This window comes from Macaca fascicularis, chromosome 4 (assembly GCF_037993035.2).
Source record: "Macaca fascicularis isolate 582-1 chromosome 4, T2T-MFA8v1.1".
Taxonomy (NCBI): domain Eukaryota; kingdom Metazoa; phylum Chordata; class Mammalia; order Primates; family Cercopithecidae; genus Macaca; species Macaca fascicularis.
Genome location: NC_088378.1, coordinates 124,856,252 through 124,868,779, shown reverse-complemented (window position 1 = coordinate 124,868,779; position 12,528 = coordinate 124,856,252). Strand labels below are relative to the sequence as shown.

General features: G+C 42.5%; 1 protein-coding gene across 3 annotated transcripts in view; it reads right to left on the bottom strand.

Moving 5' to 3' along the window:
- Nucleotides 1–10,396, bottom strand: part of PLA2G7 (phospholipase A2 group VII) — a 32,573-nt gene extending 22,177 nt beyond the window's left edge. For 2 of the 3 annotated variants that reach the window (XM_005552801.4, XM_005552803.4), the window contains exon 1: nt 10,130–10,396. The gene's annotated coding sequence lies outside the window, so the exon portion shown is untranslated. Of the gene's footprint in view, nt 1–9,224 lie in introns of all 3 variants that reach the window. The other variant, XM_065543939.2, reaches the window with a different exon arrangement.
- Between the last annotated feature and the right edge of the window lie 2,132 nt (nt 10,397–12,528).

The window sequence follows — 12,528 nt, the reverse complement described above, 5'->3', positions numbered from 1 at the left end:
ACCATAACCACAATCACTGGTCAATACAAAAATACAAAATTTTTTTCCTTTTTTTTTTTTTTTTTTTTTTGGAGATGGAGTCTCACTCTGTCAGCTAGGCTGGAATGCAATAGCACCACCTCAGCTCACTGCAACTTCCGCCTTCCAGGTTCAAGGGATTCTCCTGCCTCAGCCTTCTGAGTAGTTGGGATTACGGACACCTGCCACCATGCCTGGCTAATTTTTGTATTTTTAGTAGAGACGGGGTTTCTCTATGTTGGCCAGGCGGCTCATGAACTCCTGACCTCAGGTGATCCACTCACCTCTACCTCTCAAAGTGCTGGGATTACAGGCGTGAGCCACCGCATCCGGTCAAAATTTTCTTTGAGAAACATGTAACTGGTCAAACAGATCAATAACTAGTAGGCCAGAAATCTAGGAACACAGGACTTACGTTTTAAGACTGCAAAGTTTACCAAAACAAGTCAGCAATGCCAGTGGACTTGTAAGTGGAAACACTGATTTCAGGAAGGCAATTTGGCAAGACTTAAATTGTCCACACCCTTAACTGACCTTTTAATTAAATCCCTGGGATTAGCACAAAAATATCTTATACACAGGAAAATAAAACTCTGAAACCTTGATGACCTGCAATGTTTATTCCAACTCTGTAAGAGCTAACACATACACATATATATACTTACAATGAAAACCCTACAAATATCAGACGATATAATCAATGGGATTTTTATTCAGTTATTGACATGATAGTCACAAAATTAACTATTTACAATGCAATTTTAATTGAAAAAATATATATAAAATTACCATTTAAAACTTCATAGTAAAACATATATAAAAAGGGGTTATGAACTTATGGGTGTTTTCCCCATTTTTTAGTATAAAATGTTTGTTTACTAATAAATAATTTTTAAAGGACATTTAAAAAGCATTTGTATGATCATGAAGAGTGTTTATGTTTAATATCAAGTAAAACGCCATGTAGAGAATTAAGAAAATTATCCATGATCCCAGATACATGAAAAAGAAGAAGAGGGAGGAGGAGGAGGAGGAAGAGAAAGAAGAATAAGAAGAGGAGGGGGATGAGGAGGAAGAAAAACAAATACAAAAAATAACAAATGTTTGCCAAGTTTATCTTCTTTGGAGAGTCTTGTATAGTTAGAAACTAAAGGTAATTTTTTCAAGCTTTTCCTACTTTTCTCTTGTCCAACATTCTAAATCAATGGGAATGTTCACTTTAAAAATCAATAATTTTCTTCAAATAGTAAGGCCTGAAAATAATTATCTTCAATTTGGCACCTTGACCACTAGATAAAATATCATCCTGGCAATCAAGAAGACTTTCAATGAGCACTCAGATAATACATTCCATTTAAATGGATTCCACCTTTCTGCTCTCTCCCGTAGACTTCATTTCTCCCACTGAAACCACAGTTCCCTACCTGTTCTTCAGATCTCAGTTGCAGTCTCCATACACAACCATAACTGCCACAAATCCTTATTTCCCCTATTTGTCACTGTTAAATTCTCATCAGGCATCATTTCCCTTTTCAAAACAAAAGACAAACCAAAACAACAGGTAAAATGTCCAATCTCAAGTCTGGAATCTCCGTGAAGAGCTGACAAATAAACCATCCAAGTAAAACCCAGTCCTGGCAAGAGATTAGGGCAGGCAGGCCTTAACTCTTGTGTTATTGGTAAAGAGTCAGAAAAGAAAATGCTCATTTGTTAAGTATCAGTACTCTCCAAATTCTTCCTGATTGACCTTTGGAATGGGGACATGTGACAGGCTGAACAATGCACTCCCACCCAAATGTCCATATTCTAAACCCCAGAACATGCGAATATGTTACATTCCATAGCAAAAAAGAATTAAGATGCAGATGGAATTAATGTTAATCAGTTGACCTTAAAATAGGGAGATTATCATGGATTATCTGGCCCAATGTAATCACAAGAGTCCTTAAAAGTATAAGAGGATGGCAGAAGAAGAGGTCCAAATGATGTGATGTGAGAACTTAACCTACCATGGCAGGCTTTGAAAATGAAGGAAGCCAGCATGAGCTATGACATGTGGATGGCCTCTAGAATCTTGGAAAGGTAAGGAGACCTCTAGAGCCTCAAGAAAGCAACACAGCCTTGCTGACCTCTGAAGTTTCACTCAACCTTTTATTTTAGTCTATTAAGGCCATGTCAGACTTCTGACTTTCAGAACCATGAGATAATAAATTGTGTTGCTTTAAGTGATTAATTTGCGGAAAATTTTTATAGCAGCAATAGAAAACAAATATGGAGCATATAAAGTAACCGAATGAGACAAAGAGCAAATAATAGCCCAATTCAGTTTCAACTAAAGTCAAAGAAAGTGGCTTAAATACCTCAAAACGGACCCATTATTAGACCAAATGATTGCTGAAGAAGATAAAATCTTCTTTGGATATTTTACAATAGGATGAAGGCTGGAGAATGCAGCTAGAACATTACAACAGTGTCTCTCATCTAAAGCAGTTTTGCCCCCCAAGAAGACACTTATTAATGTCTGGAGATATTTTTGGTTGCCACAACCAGGAGGGGGCTGCTACTGGCATCTAGTGAGTAGCAGTTAGGGATGCCGTTAAGCATCCTGCAGTGCACAGGACAGCCCTACAACATAGAGGAATCTCAAAATTTCAATAATGCTGAGGTTGAGAAACCCTGATCTAAGAAAATGCTGGGGCAACTCTATTCTTGTTTAATAAGGAAGAAATATTTCATTCTAGGGAGGCAGATGCATGAGAAATAAAAGGAAGAACATTTTGATAATTAAGTAATTTGTGATGTCTACCTCACAGTGTGGAGTTCCCTGTCATGAGAACTCAGACACTGCTAAATAACTCCCTGCCAGGGATGCTGAAAAAGGGATGAGTGTGGTTGAACTCTCAGGTCCCATCTTTATCTAAGATATATGATTCTCTTTAAAAGTATCTGCAAAAAATGTCCTACTCAATACTTGCTAATTTGAAACCAAGAAAGAGAAAAGATAGTATCTACTCTATTATTTTCTCTCCACCATATTGGCTAATGGAATCAAAACTTAACCTGGACGTTATCTCAAATGTGTAGCACTCAAGTGACTTCTGCAGAAGTGTCAAAAGCCTCTTATTTTGGGGAGAGTAGCCACAACTCTTGCATAATCATTTCACAACCTACAAAAAGAAGTAGGGTCAAAAGAGCAAAATAAGAAACAGTTCCCTATTGTGGAAGTAGTTTAATAACACAGCCATTTATAAGTACAAGTACTGTACTGAAAACCTGCAAGTAACCATATACTTAGTTGATTCTACTCACAATTTTGGAAATGGGAACTAATCTGCATCCCATGTGCAAATGTCCAAATGTTTGGTGTTCTATATGGCTTAATGGTCATAAAAGGTAAAAGGTGTCTAAGATCACTGTGCAGCTTGCTGTTATACTGAAAGTTCCTGATCTTACTCTCAGACTCAGTCCCCCAACCTGCCTGCCTAGATAGGCCAACCTGGCACTATGACCTCAGCTATTATATTCTCTATAGTCTTACAACGAGTTTAAAGCTTCAGAAGAATGATTTTTCTAGAGTAACTGTGGCTTCTCCTTAAAGGATCAGAGCTCCTTGCATCATGAAAAATGAAAGTCACAATCAACCCCTGCCCTTAAAAAGTGAAACACAGTGAAAGAATAATAAACATATATATACACAAATACATACACCCCATGTATGCAATATTACTCACAATAGTAAGAGTAACTGGATCTCTTGAGTGTTGTATGCATAAATGGCTACATGATGGTCAGGTTAAGGCCATGGGTATACTTCTTGAGAAAACTTACCTGTGTCAGAATAATAAAGTGGTTTAGAAATCTAGCTCCAGTTTCTGGCTGCCAAGGTTTGAATCTTGAATCTGCTACTTACTAGTTTGGTAGCCGCAGTTAAGTTCTTACCTACTTTCTGCTTTTCTCTCCTCATCTGTCAAAGGGGAACCCTGATAGTGAGGTTGCTATGGGGATGTGAGCCCTTGGAGGAATGCTATTATTATTATCTGAAGTCTACCAATTGCTCCTCAGCCCCCGGAGTCTGTTGTGCAGGTGCAAGCCACAGTGACTGCAGTGTGGAGGAGCCTGAGGCACACCGGAAACAGGATGTACAAGCAACAGGCACAGATCCTCTCCTGCTAAAGGAACTCAGTGTCCATGTTCTCCAGGAAGATGCAGTATTAAACTGACATATATGCCCCAATACAGAGGAAAATACTAAAAGAAGCTGGAAAAATGATAATGAAGGCCATAGAGGGAAGGCAGTTCTGAGAAGAGCTGTTAGCTCCCTAAAACATCCAAATGCATCAGTGCCCATCCCATAGGCAAGATTAGAAATGAAGTGCTTTCCCTCAAACTTTACCCACCCACTTATCTGACGTCATATGTACACACCAAAATGAATAAAATGTGGTAGAAAAATAAGATCGTGTTTGTATGGCAGTTATTAATAATGATGACTTACTCTGTGACAGGTACCCTTCTAAGCATTTCACATAAATGAAGTCATTTAGTCCTCAGAGTTCTTCAACATACAGATGAGAAAATGAAGACAAAGAGGTTGAATAACATGCCCAAGTTCACAAGGATAGGAAGTAGCTAAACCAGGATCTGAACCTAGACTTTGACTATAAAGTAGGGATTCTTAAGCTCAGCATTATTGACACTTAGGGCTGATAAGTCTCGGTTGTGGGGCTGTCCTGTGCCTTGCAGGGTGTTTAGCAGCATCCCTGGCCTCTACCCACTAGATACCAATAGCACATCCCAGTTGTGGCAACTAAATATTACGTCTCCAGACATTGCCAAATGTCCCCTGGAGTGGGGGCAGAAATCATCCTCAGCTGAAAACAATTGCTCTCAAGCTGTACATCGAACAGTTCTCCTGTAAACTGTCAGGAACAATCTAACTGGAAAATAAGCCCTGAAAGTAAATTTAAAAACACAATAGATTGGCCAAGAAAAATCTAAAGACATCTTCAGTTGCATGACAAAAGTATAACATCATAGAGAAAGGGAGGCCACCCTCCCACTGCATTCTGCACCAGTTAGACCACATCTTATTGAATTGGTGGGGCTTTAAGGATTTTAAGAAATAAAGGTTCAGGCCAAGGGACAATAACCCAAAAATAACCAGAATGATGAGGGAACAAGGCAGCAAGTCACATGAGGAGCTGTTGAAGGAATGAGGAATATTTACTTTTAATGGGGAAAACCAAGATGGCATGTGACAGCCACAGTCCTGTGCAAGGGTCCTAAACATGTTCTATGTGGGCACAGACTGTACAGCTCCATCAACAGGAGCTTTTCAACAATTAGCATTATCTTCTTTATCAGAGGAGCAGTTAAAGTACAGGTCTGGGGACTACCAGCAGGGGTACTGGAATATAGATTCCTGCATTAGATGAGGGTGAAAGTGCAACAGACAGGCCGCACTTGATTGCCCTAAACCTGAAGTTAAAAATCAAAAGTCTACAAGGGCCAGACAGGTAATTTAAATGAATCAAACAGGTCCATGCAATAGCATAAGGACTGGCGTGGACTGTGGCAAGCTGGATCATCCAAAGAAGGCAACTACCACTCTATTCCAGTTAATTGCTTCCATGTAGGAATGGCAGCTCCATGTCACTAGATGATCTGATTGTTTCCAAGAAAAGCTGGAAAATTACATTTGTATGTAATTTCCACTGATTTTTAAAGGAGCAACTAATTCAACATTTCAAAACATGAGTGAAACAAATAGATTTCTGGCTTCAAGGAGAGATGTAACTTCTCCCTTTAAGATACCCAAACACCCCCACTCCCGAGTCCTAAGAGAAATATGGTGGTAGATATGGCAAGAGATAAATCATACAGCTCCCAGAATTACTATCACATTTTGTCTGCAATTCGAATCACCAGACTAGCCACTTCGAGCTGAAATTCAGACACACTGACCAATAAATAATTAAGGGGATCTGGCAAGTTAACATGACCTAGGGACTATTAAGTCATGAACTGACATTTCCACTGCCCACAATATAAACGAGGAAGGGCTTGGTTTCCTTTAAGCAGGCATATCTCCTTCTAGTGACTTGCACATCAAAGTGAGTCAGGAAAGAGAAACAGAGTTGCCTCATTGTGGCAGTTGGTTGTCCTGTCTCTGTGAAAAACATCGCTATCCTAGTTGATAAACAACTTTAAAACTTCCTGACTCTCTAAAACTTAGTTATCAACGAGAGAAAATTCAAGAGCTTCTTCTGAGGAATGCTTCACTAAGGGAAACAACCCTACTCAACTCTGGTCCAAGCCTTCTCCAGAAATTCTGCTGCCATACAGATATTTTCAGTTATCTACAAATCTTTGCACTCACAGATATCTGCATGGCCATAGCCAGGACAAAGGCAAATCGGTCCAAAATATTTTTTTCCCATTCCCAGCTTTAATTATTCCATTTTTGAATTTTCATCTGAGCATATTCAACTTTTGAAATTAAGCCAGCTATTATTTTAGCAATAATTTCCCTACATTCTGGGATGACTTGTTTTTATTGATAACTCTCAGTTAAGAGTTTCCAATTCTCTGAACAGAGAAAAATACTTTTATGTATAATAAATTAGGTTTATTGAAAAGAATATAATAAGACATCGAAATTTATTAAAACAAATTTTAAAATAAAGCACAGGGAATTCAAAGTAATACAATATTAGCAAATAATAATGGTAATAATGTGTTACACTACACTTCAGGGCATATTCATTTGTTTATTAGCTTTTACAAGTGGACCAGGTATAGCAATGTCATTCCCATTTTGTAGATGGGAAATTTGAGACAGAGAAACATTAACTTCCCACTGTAAGTATAAAAAATAGCCTATGCCCATCTACTGTTACCACCCTCCATCAGTAAACTTGCCGCTGTCCTCCTGTCCCCTCTCCTTCCCCTATAATCCACTCTCCACACAGCACCCAGAGTCATCTCTTTATAATGTAAATCAATTATGTCACACCCCTGCTTCAAACTCTCTTTTGGCTTCTCTTTGTACTTAGAGTAAAATCCAAATGTTTCCCTTGGCCTATGAGGCTCTTCCTGATCTGGCTCCGGCCCCTAAAGCTCACTCCTCCAACTCTCCTTCTCCCTCACCTAACTCCAGCCACAATGGCCTTTCAACAGTGCCTCCAACACATCACACCTGTTCCCAGGACCAGCACGTTTAGTGCTTGTGGTTCCCTCTACAGGAATGTCTGCCCATCTTCCTGAGGTTTCATCTCAAGGCCTTCTTGCAGAGGTCTCTCCTCACAATCCAATCCAAGAAACTGGGCACCTCCCATATGTCCAACACACACATACTCGCACACACACACACACACACACACACACACACACACACCCCACTATTCTGCAGCACTCTGCTTGCTTTTCTTCTCACTATATAAATTCATGTTGTTCATCCCTCAATTCTAGAATGTGAGCACCATGAGAGCACAGAGCATATGTATCTTACCAACTGCTCTGTACTCAGCACATGGCACTTAGGATCTGATCAAAAAATATTTTTTTTGAAATGAAGGAATGAATACAATTTCTACTAGGAATCAACTAGCCCACTTAATTCAATGAGCATCTACTCTTACAATAGACTGTTTACTTCTCCTCAACTGCCAAGTTTCTTTAACAACAAAAACCCTACATATTTGTATGTATTAGCGTGTTTCTATAAGTGTTATGAGTCACGCCCATAAAATTGAGCAAAATGACACTGAGGGCACATAATGTGTCTAACAGGTGACTAGCGTCATAAAGAAAGGCAGTAAGAACCCAGAATCATATTCTGGAACAATATGATTTTAGAATTAAATGTTCCCCTTCAATTTCTCTTCACTCAGTGCTTTCTCTTCAATGCTTTTATTTTATGGAAATTTCTCAACGTCTTGAGACATCAGTCAGGCTTATTATCATGGATCTTGAAAAAAAAATTAGGCTTAAGAGGAATCAGAGTGTAAATAATCCAATAACCGCCTTCCTTTCCAGAAAAGAGCCATCTTCTTGGGTATCAGGAAAAGGAAGATAAAGGGGACTCCTAAACTGACCTTCCCAGGTGCTCCCACTCTAGCTGCTCAGGTACCTAGTTAGTACTTTTCTTAATGTTCTGTGCTGACAGAGCTTCAAAGAGGGTGGAAAATCGTATTCATGTGTAAAGGTGAGGGTGAGGGAATGTGTTTAGGCCCATGTATGTTCCTGGCGACAAAAGTGCAAAGGGCACAGAGATGCAATGCAGAGGAAATGAGGACCCAGCTGTGCCAGGCTCTGTTTGAGGGAAAAGTCCTGCAGTGCTAAGCAGGCCCTTCCACACCTCAGAAGGGATTTCTCAACTGTAAAATGAGTGGCCAAACCAGATTCACAACACTCCTAACGCTGCGACTCCTTCAGTCTCGCTGGCTGTACAGGTAGTGACAGACTATGGTGCCAGCCTGGGGTATGAAGGGCGCAGTTCAATGAAGAAAGATATTGAGACATCACCACATGGCCAGCAGCAGCTTCTGCTGCACAAATATCTGGGGAGGGGAAAGCCCTTTCAGTGCCCAAGTGCAAGGAGCTGAAGCAGGCCTGCTGGAAAATGCCAAGGTGGTGGGCTGTCTCAGGGCTTTCTGCAGGGCCAGCAGAATTCCTCTGTGAGGGAATCCGCCTGGGTGATGGAAGCTCACCAGTGCCTCATGACCAGAAGGCCATCTGCTTCTTCTTGATCAGGCCAGTGCTTAATGCTCAGATCTCTGAATTCAATGTAAGCTCAAGGTTTGGTGCTGAGCCTCTTGGGATTGCCAACACCTCAGGGGATACATTTTCCAGCTGCTACCCATATACCAGTCTCCCAGCTCAGCATTCTCATTTGGATCAAAGGAAATTGTGCAAGCCTGATTTGTTAACACATCCCTCCCAAATCTGAATCCGTGTGCCTTTTAAAGGTGGCAAGCTGCCATTTAGGAGCCATAGGCATCTCTCCTCCTCCCTCATCACCCCTGCAGCAATCCCAAGAACCACAGGCATGAATAAAAGCCCGAACTTTTCGTTTTCGGTGACAGAAATTTCTCTTACAAGCTCCAAGAGATGAGGAGGAAGACAGTGTTCCCTGTTTTCTGATTTTGCTTAATGTTTTGAAAATGAGCCTCTCCCTTGACTTGGTGAAACAGCTGTGATCTTACCTGGCCAGCAGAAGGATGCTCCAGGCAGAACAAAGCGTGCTTTGTTTTGTTCCTACAGCAGTCACTCATAACTGGGCTCCAAAAGACGCAATACTCTTCAAAAGGAGAATGAGAGAGAGAGCGGGGGGCAGGGGGGGCGGCGGGGAGAGAGAGAGAGGAGGCAGAGTAAGAGGTGTGTAGTGGGGTGTGTGTGTGTGTGTGTGTGTGTGTGTGTGTGTGAGAGAGAGAGAGAGAGAGAGAGAGAGAGAGAGAGAGAGAGTGTCCCTGTATGAGAGCTACAGATAAGAAAACTCCGGAGTGCGCGTGGTGGCTCAAGCCTGTAATCCCAACACTTTGAGAGGCAGAGGCGGGCGAATCACGAGGTCAGGAGATCGAGACCATCCTGGCTAACACGGCTAAACCCCGTCTCCACTAAAAATACAAAAAAATTAGCCGAGCGTGATAGGGCGCGCCAGTAGTCCCAGCTACTCCGGAGGCTGAGGCAGTAGAATCGCTTGAACCCAGGAGACAGAGATTGCAGTGAGCCGAGATCGCGCCTCTGCACTCCAGCCTGGTGACAAAGTGAGACTCCACCAAAAAAAGAAAAGAAAAGAAAACTCCGTGTGTTCCCTGTTCCCCTGACCTGATTCTCCCCACTCGCTCTGAGCTCTTAGAGTTGCTTCCTTTCCTTTTGGGAAAAGGTTTGGAAGAACTGGTGTCGAATCCGGGCACCCTCCCCCGCTCCCCGCGGGGATCCTAGCGCCGTTTCCGAGGGCTGCAGGGACTGTGAGCCCAGGACCGGCCAGCAGAGCGGGTGCGGCTCAGCTAGCCCACCCCAGCCGGTCGCCGCTCCGGGATCCTGGCCTCCAGCGCGGCTACTGTGCCCTTCCTCCCACTCCCGCCTCGCCCCCGGGACCCCTCCTCACCCAGGCGCGGCGCGGAGCCGCTCGCGGGAACCGGGGTCCCTGGGCGCGTTCCACCGCGCACCAACACGACCCAAGCGCTCCAAACCCGACTGCTTCTCGCCGCCAGCACTGCGAGCCTCTGACCGGCGGCGGTCCCCGTGGCTGCGGGCCGAGCAGCTCTGGCAGGCGGCGGGCGGGTGGGCTGCGCGCCGGCTGTGTCCCGAGTCCGCTCCGCGCGGCCTTTTGTCCCCGACCCTCTTCTCCCCGGGCGATGCTGGAGGAGGTACCGGGGAGGAGCGTGTGTGGCCCCGGCCTCCCACTAGCAGCTGCGGCTCCCGACGCGAGCATGCTCCAGCGCACCCAGCACCCTCCCCAGGTCCAGGGCCCGCACCTGGACCCGCAGTTAACAGCCCGCTGCGGGCAGAGTGCAGCAATGCCTGGGTGGTGCCGTGCTCGCCAACTCCGGGCCGCAGAACTGATGCGAATCAGATTTACTCCCTGCTGAATTCGCCCCACAATCAGGCTGGTTTTGCTTTTTTCCCCATGTTCTCTGAATACACTGAATTACTCCGAGCATCTATAATTGGCAATGCCCTGCGCATTTTCCGCACTCCGGTGCATTGTACACTGAACACCAATTCGGAAGCTGTGTGGACCGTGCTCCAGATTGGAAGGCCTGCCACTGTGCTGGTGTGATTTCTCCCTGGAAATGACAATGAAGGGCAATCAGAAATAGCACTTATGGTCTGAGGACAAATGGAGCTAGAAGGAGCCGTTTTATAGCTCAGTTTAACAGTTATTTGGGGTTTAACTGAAACGCCTTCCTTCATTTTCCAATGCTTTCTCTTCAATCCACTTTCTAATAAATTAAAAAACACACTCATTTAAAACTTCAGTTAGAAACTTAGGTAAAGTAGTTGGAAATTTATGTGGGGTGTTATTAAAATTTTATATTTTTAAATAGTGTTTTGGTTTTGGGTGAGTTGTCAGAACTGGAGATGAAATTTGGTTTATTTTGATTTTGAGTACTCTGCAGTAAGACGGCCTGAATTTTAGCTTGTTTCTCCCACTTACCAGTGGCGTGACCTTGGGGAAGTTCATCATCTCTGCTTCTCAGTCCCCTCATCCGTAAAATCAAGAAAATAAAAATCAGTCAGTCAGAGGCAGTTTGTGAGCATAAAATGCGAATACATGTGAAATGCTTTGGACAGAGCTTGGCCTATGGGAAACATTCATTCAATATGTGTTATCTAGCGTTGATGCTTAATGAAGCAGTGACTCATTTAAACCTAACAATAGATTTTTTTTTTTTAATTTAAATGAAACTCTATCCACCTAATGACATTGTCTTGTACTTCCTGGACTAACCCCCTGTAAAACAAATGGCCCACAAACATCAATCTAAAAGGATACATTATGCCCTACCAAAGAGATCTCTAATATCTTCCTTTGACCTTAAGACAAAGATGAAGACAAAATTGAAGTTGAAGACCTAACCCCACACTAAAAAGGTGGTAAGCTTTGAGAACAGCTCCTAAAAACAAGTATACAACATTTTATTCATTTCTCTCATTGCCAGCAAATGTCATCTCCCATTGTCATTAGGTCATATTCTATGAGCAGCCCCACATCGGTTGGCATTTGACAGTTTAGTGCCCTGAGAAGATGCCCGGTGAAGAGTGCCCAGATTTAGCAAATAAAAAGGCAGAACACTGGGTGAAATTTGAATTTCAGATAGACAATAAATAGTATTTTAGTATAAATATGCCCCATGCAATATTTGGTACATATACTAAAAAGTTATTTGTTGTTTATCTGAAATTCAGATAACTGGGCTTCCTGTATTATATCTGGCAACCCAGTAAGTAAAATTAATAAAGAATATTCCTCACATTCCAAGAGGATAAGTCAACACAGACATACAGATTATAAAGTGAGTCTGATATAGGTTGTTTTAGTTTTTTGTAAGTTGGTTCTTTGTTATTATATTTCCTACATTTAATTCCTCCTCTCATTTCCCATCAACATAACAGTACCTATTTCCTCTTTAATATGAGTGAAACCGACGACTCGGCTCTTCCCTTCAATCAAGATATTAAATTGTAATAATGTGCTCAATTTTTTTTTTTTTTTTTTTTTTTTTTTTCTGGAGACATGGTCTCACTCTGTCACCCAGGCTGAAGTGCAGTGGCGTGATCACAGCTCACTGCCACCTTTACCTCCCAGGCTCAAGCAATCCTCCTACCTCAGCTTCCCAAGTAACTAGGATCACAGACACATATCACCACACCTGGCTAAAATTTTATTTTTATTTTTTGTAGAGACAGTGTCTCACTATGTTGCCCAGGCTGGTCTTGAACTCCTAGGCTCAAGCAATCTTCCGGCCTCAGCCTCTCAAAGTGCCGGGATTACAGGTGTGA